This window comes from Neovison vison, chromosome 1 (genome assembly GCF_020171115.1).
Source record: "Neovison vison isolate M4711 chromosome 1, ASM_NN_V1, whole genome shotgun sequence".
NCBI classification, from domain to species: domain Eukaryota; kingdom Metazoa; phylum Chordata; class Mammalia; order Carnivora; family Mustelidae; genus Neogale; species Neogale vison.
This window is the reverse complement of record NC_058091.1, coordinates 316,876,310-316,885,169: the sequence shown is the minus strand read 5'-3', so window position 1 is coordinate 316,885,169 and position 8,860 is coordinate 316,876,310. Positions and strand designations below refer to the sequence as shown.

Sequence of the window (8,860 nt, the reverse complement as noted above, 5' to 3'; positions counted from 1 at the left end):
GGGATGTGTGTGTGTGTGTGTGTGTACTTTTGAAGATACATCTTACTGCAATATATTTTATTAGAATTCTAAATACTTAGAATTATTTTATTAGTGTTTATCAGTATCCATTTGTAGTATTTACATATTAGATCATGGGAGAAAGAGAACACGGGGGGAGGGGCAGAGGGAGAGAGAGGCTTATGCAGCCTCAGGCTCAGCACAGCTGGAGCAGGGCTTAATCCCATAACCCTGAGATCACATCTGGATCCTAACCAGCTGCGCCACCCAGGTGCCCCACGTGTGGTGTAGACACACTCAGGTGTGGGATATAGATGCTCTCAGGTGCGTGGTACAGGTAGTCCGTGTGTGTCACGGGTATACTCGGGTGTGTTATATAGGTGCACTCGGGTGTGGTCCAGATACACTCGTGTGGTCAGGTCTGTGGCACCAGCCCTCCCCGTGGGAGCCAAGGGTCTGGTCAGTGGAGGTGCGGTGGGGAGTGGGTAGTTTGGGAGGTGGTGGTCCGTGGGGAACCTGGGCGGCAAGTCACGGCTGTGGTGTCTTGCGGTGGTGGGTATGTGGCTGTGTTTCTGGAAGGCCCGGGAGGCAGGTGGGCTTAGGAGGTTTGGGGGCTCCAGTGGGGAGCCAGGCCACTTGAAGTTTGGGAGAAAACCTTCCCACCGGACGTCTGCTCTGGGAGCCACATGCAGCCCCGCGAGCTCTCGTTCGGCCACACGGGGGCAGTGCAGTCACACCATGGAGGGACACCTGCCCTGGGTGCCTCCCCCAGCGCCTGACCCCAGGGGCCCACCGGTAAGGAATGGACGCGGTACACTCGGGTGTGTGTTACAGGTACAGAGAGAAACCGAGCAGGCAGCCTACAGGCTGAGGGCAGGAAAGGAGCGAAGACTGACTTGGGCGGCTCTCCGTTGGTCACCTTGCTCAAGCCGAGCCCTGGGTCCGCTTAGACACAGGCAGGCAGAGCACCTCTGGGGAAGCTGGCCTTGTGAGGGAAGGCAGGCCGGCTGCCCTGGCAGCCCACAGTACCTGGTCCCTCGTGCCCTGTCCCCGCGTGCCGTTCCTCGCCACAGCACGTCTGCCCCACGTCCGTGCCATAAGCCGCTGTCTGGGGCGTAATCATCCTGGGCGCGAGGTGGGATCTCACCGTGGCTTTGGCTTCCTTATCCCTGATGACATGAAACCCCTTTTCAGATGCTACTGGCCATTCGCATGTCGTCCTCGGAGAAATGTCAGTGTCCCGAGGCTTTTCCCCTGTATTGTCTTTTCTCTCTCATTTCAGGTCTGGGATCTATTTAATTTTGGCGCATGGTGTTAGGTAGGGGTTCAGCGTTCTCTCTTGCATGTGCGTAGCCATTTTTCCCACCACCTTTTGCTGGCGAGACTGTCCTTCCCGCATGGAATGGTCTTGGCACCTTTGTCAGACATCGTTAGCCACGAGGCTGTTATATGACATATATATATTGTTACATAACATATCTGAGGGCTAATTTCTGGGCTCTCTGTTCCATTTGTCTGTAGTTCTCTGTTTTCTGGGTAAGAAAATGAAGACCTATAGAGGGTCCATAATTGGGCCAAGGTTGCATGATCAGTGGTGATTGGGCTTCAGTTTGGACACAGGGCACCCTGAACCTCACCCCATTCATGCAGGGGTGCGAGGGAGCCCAGACGGCACATCTGACCCATCCAACCTTCCCACTGGGTGACGCTCTAGGCCAGACCGACTGGGCCTCACCTTGTCTAAAAAAGGATCAAACTAGCTGCTCACAATTCAGAGAGTTTTCAGAGAGCAAAGTTCCTCTTGAAAATGCCTTCAAATGATAAAAAGAACCAGAGAGGGGAACAAAGCTTCAGGGTCACGTGGCTCAGGAGACACCTGGCCCCAGGTTCCAGGGAGAAGCTGCCAGAGTGCAGGGTGGTGCAGGAGGACATGGGCAGGGGGGTAAGGGAGGGCTTCCTGTAGGCAGGCCCCCCACCTCCCGGGCAGGAAGCCAGAGAAACCCACCCCCCGAGAACAGGTCCATTGAGGGCAGTGCCTCACTCTAGGGTGGGTGCAGCTAAGCTCACGTCACAGTTGTGAAATAGCGACTCAGGAACCAGAAAAACGTCTTAGAGCCCGAACGACTTCCAGCCAGTAACTCAGAGGCCACCAAAAGTACTGCATCCGTTTAAAAAAGACCCGATTCTGTAAGAATCCAGAATAAGAAACAATTCTTGGAAATTAAAAACGGAATATCTAGATGGGAGAAGAGCTAAAGAACAGAGAAAACTCTAGGGAAGAAAATTTCCAAAAGGGGGCATTTTCCAGACCTAAAGGGAGTAGGGCTAGTTTGGAAGGGCACTACAGAGGAACAGGGCTGTGCCGAGGGGTATTAGAGCCCAGGGTCAAGGAGAGCCCCCCCTTCCCAGGGAAGCACAGGTGCTCCTGAGACTCCGGGAGGGGGCAGTCCTGTGGCAGGAAACGGCCCCCTCCCCAGATGTGTGGAGGGAAGGTTGTTTCGACCTCGAATTCTGTCACTAGCTGTAAAGGTAGACAGATTTCAGGACACCTAGGAAGCTCCTGGAGGACACGTGCCAGGAAACGAGTGAGAACACCAAGAGGAAGGGCCGAGATTCTGGACAGAACTAGCAGGAGGACTGGTCCAGGGAAGCCGGGGTCCAGGGAAGCCGGGGTGAGTGGGCAGTGAGTGGCAGGTCTGCCCACGTGGGCGCAACCTCACTTGGGGAGCCCTGCGGAAGGCTCATTCTCAGAGCTGCTGAAGGATGTGGAGGACAACAATAGTTCAAAGAAAACCAAGCAAATGAGTCATGTTTAGCTGGGGCTGGCAGGGCTGGTGGGGGGTGGGGAGAGATTGTAGGAGAAAGGAAATAAATTACAGGCAATAAATGGTGACAAACTAGCTCTCTTCTTCCCTCCTCCTCCTCCGCCCCCATAGCGGGTCAGCTATGGGGCTATAGCCGGGTACAAGACCGACGCAAGTCCCTGGCCCCTGGCAGGGCCTGGATGGGGTTTGCTCTTCACAAGCACAGACTGCCTGGGAGGTGGGTGGCTCAGGCCATCAGGGGCAGTTTCAGGGAAGGAGGGGAAGCTGGATGTTGCTTTTCTTCTACACCAGGGACCATGCAGCATCACCTGTGCTGGTCCTGCCCCAGGAAGTAGCAGTAAAGTGTCTCACTCCTGCCAGTCCTGGCGGGTGGGTGGGTGTGCCAGGTGCCTGAACAGAGAGGGGGTCCCTGGGATGTGGGGGTCCCCATCTTCCCGTGCAGGGGAAGTGCCAGCTCTTACGAGAGGGCTCCAGACCTGGGCTGCAGGGACCCAACAGGTGTCCTGCCCACATTCCTGGGTCCCAGGGCCCCCCCCCACCTTACCTCTGCAAGATGTGTCCCCCCTCCAGAAATCATACACATGCTTACTTATTTAACAACCCAAAGAATTACCAAAAAAAGTACAAAAGTACTACATGCTTTTTACAAATATGTGCAGGGATTGTAGAAATTTTAAACAGTAGTTAAAGAGGCACCTGGGTGCCTCAGTCCGCTAAGTGTCTGCCTTTGGCTCAGGTCACAATCTCAGGGTCCTGGGATCGAGCCCCGCATCAGGCTCCCTGCTCAGTGGGGAGTCTGCTTGCCCCTCCCCCTCTGTCCCCCAACTCCCCACTAACGTTCACTCACTCTCTCAAGTAAATAAATCTTTTTAAAAAATTTTAAAAAGTAAAAAGAAATTGACTTTCTCCTATAACCACAGTTATTCACCCAAACCTTTTCTGTCCATAATGCACGTTACAAAAGTTGCATCAGGACGCAACTACTGATTTTAGCTTCTGAAGACATACGAGATACCGCAATACAGCTGCAAGCAGGTCTGTGTCAGAAATGACACGACACCATTCACTCCGCGAACGTTTTAATTTTTTTTTTAAAGATTTTATTTATTTATTTGACAGCACAAGTAGGCAGAGAGGCAGGCAGAGAGAGAGGAGGAAGCAGGCTCCCCACTGAGCAGGGAGGCTGATATGGGGCTCAAGAGATCATGACCCCAGTGGAAGGCAGCCCCCTAACGAACCGAGCCCTGCAGCGCCCCAAGGCCCACAAGTTTGAGTGCCTTCTCTGCAGTAGGCACCGTATTCTTCCTGGACAGAGGTGAGCAGACCTGGGGAGTTTACCTGGTCCCCGGCAGTGATTTCTGGTGCGGTGTGCACCAGGGAGACAGAGCAGGCAGAGGAGATGGACAGTGGTGGCCTTGGTTTGCTGTGGGTCTTCTCTCTGACAGAAACAGTTTGCTCTCCTGTGAGCATCCAGAGAAGAGCATTTCCCTGAGGGGACAGTGAGTGCAAAGATCCTGAGGCACTCATGCTTGCTCAGTCAGAGGACATCAGTGACTCCAGGAAGAGAAAGATACTGGGGGCTTCTGAGGAGACAGGATTTTGCTCAGAGCCTGGTGGGCGCCCTGGAGGAATGCCTTTGGCTGCGATTGTGGGGGCGGCGCAGGAGCCCCTACAGGTCTAACTGCAGGGATGCCTGGTGGGGCTTGCATGAGGGGCTGATCCCGGAGACCACCCAGGGCCTGCACGTGGGATGGGGGTCAGGCGACCCCATGGCGGCCCCAGGTGAGGACTGTGGCGCTGGAGCGGGCAGGGTCGCTCAGGCGTCGGGCGGAGACCTCCGGCTGTGAGGCCAAGATCAGCGGGTGTCGGGGTGGTTCCAGGCCAGGACGCCTGCTGGAGCAGGGGCGGGCCCTACGACCCTCGGAGCCTTAGAGGACAGGGAGCGGCCGCCAGAGGTCCAGGGAGGAGGACCGCGCCTCTCCCCGCGGGTCGGCCGGGCAGGGCGTGCGCTCCGCGCGCCCGTCTGGTGGACCCTGAGAGTCCCGGGAAGCTCCGGGTCAGCGTGTCATAGCATCTTCGAGCCCGTACAACCTCGTGTTCCTTTTGATTCCCGCAACAGCCCCACTGGAGCCGGCGGGGCGGGAGAAGCTCTGCTCCATCGCCTACGGGGTCGGGCCGCCTGCGCGCCGCGTCTCCGCCCCGCGGGCAGGTGCGCGCTCGGCCTCTGCGGGCGCAGGTGGGTGGGGCGCGTGCCGGGGGGCCCGGGACCTCGGGGGCACCAGGCGGCCGGGGCCGGACAGACCTTGGGAGAGCCCTCGGGGCCCCGACGGGCCACGGCGCGACCCGCGCGAGGCGCACGCAGAGCCGGAGGGCGGCCCGGAGCGCGGGGCGGGGATGCGCGCGCGCCCTGCCGCCTCCCGCGCTCGGTCGGCCCCGGGGCGGGGCGGGCTCGCGTGCCGGGGTGGGGCGGTCCGTGCGCGGCCGCCGCGGGTCCCCGTCCCGGAGATGCGAGCGCCGGCAGCCGCGCCGCCACAGCTCCCGGCCCGGGCGGGCTTCTCCCGCGGGTGCGCCTGAGCCTCCGCGCCCCGCCCGCGCGGGTAAGTGTCCCCGGCGCGCCCCGCCGGCCCCCGCTCCGCCAAGGGGCTCCGGCCAGCCGCCCTCCCGCGGGGCGCCGGGGCCGGGCGGGTGGGTGCGCACCTGAGAACCAGAAGGGGAAGAGGGAAGCGGGTCGGCCTCGACTGCTCATGGCCCCGCGGTGTCTCCCTTCCCCACCAGCCCCTGCCTGTGACCCACCGCCCTGGGCCCGCTGGGCTAGTTCTGCCCTCGGTCCGGTGTCCTTCAGAAACTTCGTGGGCAGATGCTGCGCAGGGCTCGGCACGGGCCCCCGAGCCTTCCACAGGGCGGCCGGCGGAGGAGGGCCGGGGCCGGGCCGGGGCTGGGGCTCACAGCCCGGCGCCCTCCTATCCGGAGGGGAGCACCAGGCTTGGTTCTCACACTCGGGAAGGGCGGAAGGGCCCGTGTTCCAGGAATTCGCTTGGTTTTAGTTAGCGGCACCAAGAAAGTGTCCTTTTTTATTCCCCCGCCTCAAAGTCTTAATTTGAGTGGCCCCAAATCCCCGATCCTGGCGACTCTGTGAGTGGCCCCGGCCATCCGTGACTTGCTGGCCGGTGTTCCCACTGCGACTCAGCTGGGGAAGGGGCTGCTCACCGGGCTGGTGACCGGTCAGGGCCAGAGATCAAAGGTCTGGGGCAGCTCTTTCCTGGGGACCTTCCTCCTGCCTTTTTCCAGGGCGCTGGAGGCTTCTTCCCTCTTTGGGAGTGTACAGTGGGCCTTCAGCATCATCATGGCATGGGGTACAGGGGGGTAGCCCCTGTGACCTACACACGGCCTCTGTTTGACCAGCCACAGCCTGTCCTTGAGGGGTTCAGAACGTGAGTGTGGGCCCAGGACATCTGTGCCCAAGCTCTGCGTCCTTGAAAGTTGTGTACCTGGATTTCTGGCCTGGACAGCAGCTGACTCACCCTGGGGGCGCTCCAGGCAGTCTCTGGTAGAGGCGGGCCCTTAAACCCGGACAACCTCCACCCAGTGTCCGCCATTAGGCTTCTGCAGGCCCCTGGAAGGGAGCCCCGTCCTGGTGGCAGTGCTGGCACCGGCCATTAGGTGGAGACCCCGTGGCAATGAGCTGGCCGCCTCCCTCGTGGTGAGCGGCGAGCGGGCAGTGCAGCCCTCTCATGGGAAGCCGCGTTGCCCGTGGCGGCGCTCCGGCAGCCCGTGGCTGGCCTTCCCCTCATTTAGGCACAAGGACTCTGAGGTGGAGTTCGAGTTTGGACTCAGACCCCTGGTGTGGTCCCACAGCAGTACGTGCCCATTAAAGATGCTCCACGCCCAGCACGGAGCCCCACGGGGGCCTTAGGCTCATGACCTTGAAGTCAAGACCTGAGCAAGATCCAGAGTCAGACGCTTAACCAGCTGAGCCACCCAGGAGCCCCTGGAGGAAGATTCCTAAGTAAAAGCTCAGGTTTCTCGGAGAAGCTCAGTCAGCTTAGAGCTTAGCGGGGAAGGGAGGGCCTCCAACCCCCCTGCTGGTCCCCATCTGCCTCCCAGCCCAGCACCGTCCGTGGTTGCAGGGGGCACCCTGGCCCAGGCCGCCGCAGGCTGCGGGAGCCTTCCGCGGAGGGTCTCCTGCCCTCACTTCCCAATGGGGCGTCTGCCGCCTGCACCTGAGGCGGAGACCTGTGTCCTGGGGGGCACTGCTTCCAGGAATTCCGTCTGTTCTGATGGAGGCTTCATCTTTTTGAGGAGAGCGCATAGGTATTTGGTAAAATGGAGCAACCCGAGCGCCGTGCTGTTCACCTGTCTGTTGGGTTCCCAGGGCGGACCCCTCAGCTCACACGGAGCCCAGACTGGTTTTCCAGCGAGGCCTGTGGTGGTGTGTGCACGGGTCGATGCGCAGCCCCTTTGATCTCTTCCACACACACCCCGTGGGGGTACCTGTGACTATTTACCTGCCTTTGGTGCTTCTGACCATAAGCTGTGTCCAGGGTTTCTTGGTTTTGTGGGGCAGAAGGTGTGAGGCTGTGGAGTGGGCACAAGGTGCAGGCTCGGCCCTGTGCCAGTTCCTGCGTGGGGGAGAGACTTCGGGTGAAGGGGTCAGGGTCAGCTGGGACAGGAATGGCACTGGCCCCTCCTCATCTTCTCTGTCATCTGCCCCACGCCCATGCCACCCCTGCTCCAGGGTTAGGGCTCATCCTGGAACGCTGGTGCTGGGGATGGGGTCCCCTTCACCTTCGACCTCACGCGGGACTCTAGGTTGCTGCATGCCTGGCCCCTCCTGGGGCCTAAGCTGGGGCCAGGCCTGGGATGGCTTTGCTCCCCGGCCTGCAGCCACCTAGGGTCTGCCTGGCTGCCCAGAGCAGGGCGGGTGTGGCGGCCATGGCACACGACGAGGCTGCGAAGGTGGAAGCATTTCTCCGGCGGTTCCTGCTCCCGCCTGCCGCCGCCGCTCACCTCCCTGCCAGGGCCCAGAGCCCTCCTGCTCCCGACTCCTGAACCGGAAACACGCAGTCAGACAGTCTGGCACACCGACGCGCCCAGCGTCCGTTTTCCCACCATCCCCGTCCGCTCGGAACCCCCTCCGCCCGCCGCGCCCCTGCAGCTGCCGCCTGCGTCTGTTCCGCGCGCAGGTGCCCTCAGACGGCTGCGGTCCGCGCCCGCCGCCCCCGCCGCCCCCCGCTAGTCCCTTTCTCAGCCCCCCAGAAACTTCCCCTGCGTTTATGTGTAAATTTGTGCCCTGGGTTTACCCCCAGAGAGAAGTCACGTCAGCTCCAATTATTAGCCTTTTAAAAGAACCATCCGGTGCGTTGGTTTAGTGTATCCCAGAGCTGGGCACCTCCCGCCCACGTCTGCGTCCAGAACTTTCCCTTCAGCCCAGACAGACGCTCTCTGGCGGCGAGATGGTGGGACGGTCGTTCCCGGTCCTTCCTCCCCGGCCCTGGCGACCGCTGACCTTTCCGTTTTCTGGTCCCCGCCGATGGGGAACCAGCGCGGGCGCCGTCGGCCGGGCCCCCCCAGCGATGCCCACCCTCGGGCGGCCTCACGGTCGTCGACACGCGGCTGCTGTGAACGACGGAGCCGCGGGTGTTGTCAGGTCTCCTGGGCGCACGGCCTGGACTGCAACGGCTGGGCCGCCTCTGTCTGCCTCTCGGGGGGTCTGGCACGCCGTCGCCTCGGCGCCACGGGGTCGGCTCGGCGTCCTCGCCAGCCCCTGTCGCTGGCCCCTGTCGCTGGCCTTCGCTCTGTCCTGAGCCGGCCTGGGGGCAGCGGCCGCGCTGTGGGTTGGATCGCGTCTCCCCAGCGCCTGAGGACCGAGGCGCTCCCGGGCGTCTGGTCCCCGTTCGCAGGTTTTCTGTGGGGAAGTGTCTGTTCAGGCCCTTTGCCCATTTTCCATTGGGCCGTTTCTCTTTCTGTTGTGTTGGGTTGTCAGAATTCTTCATATGTCTTGGGCAGTAGACTCAGCGGAGGCATGATTTGCAAAC

The 8,860-nt window shown here is 60.9% G+C and overlaps 1 protein-coding gene across 2 annotated transcripts in view; it reads left to right on the top strand.

Moving 5' to 3' along the window:
• Positions 1-5,332: 5,332 nt before the first annotated feature.
• The window catches only part of AHRR (aryl-hydrocarbon receptor repressor), an 80,121-nt gene continuing 76,593 nt past the window's right edge, over positions 5,333-8,860 (top strand). For both annotated transcript variants that reach the window (XM_044234503.1, XM_044234480.1), the window contains exon 1: positions 5,333-5,422. The gene's annotated coding sequence lies outside the window, so the exon portion shown is untranslated. The remainder of the gene's footprint in view (positions 5,423-8,860) is intronic.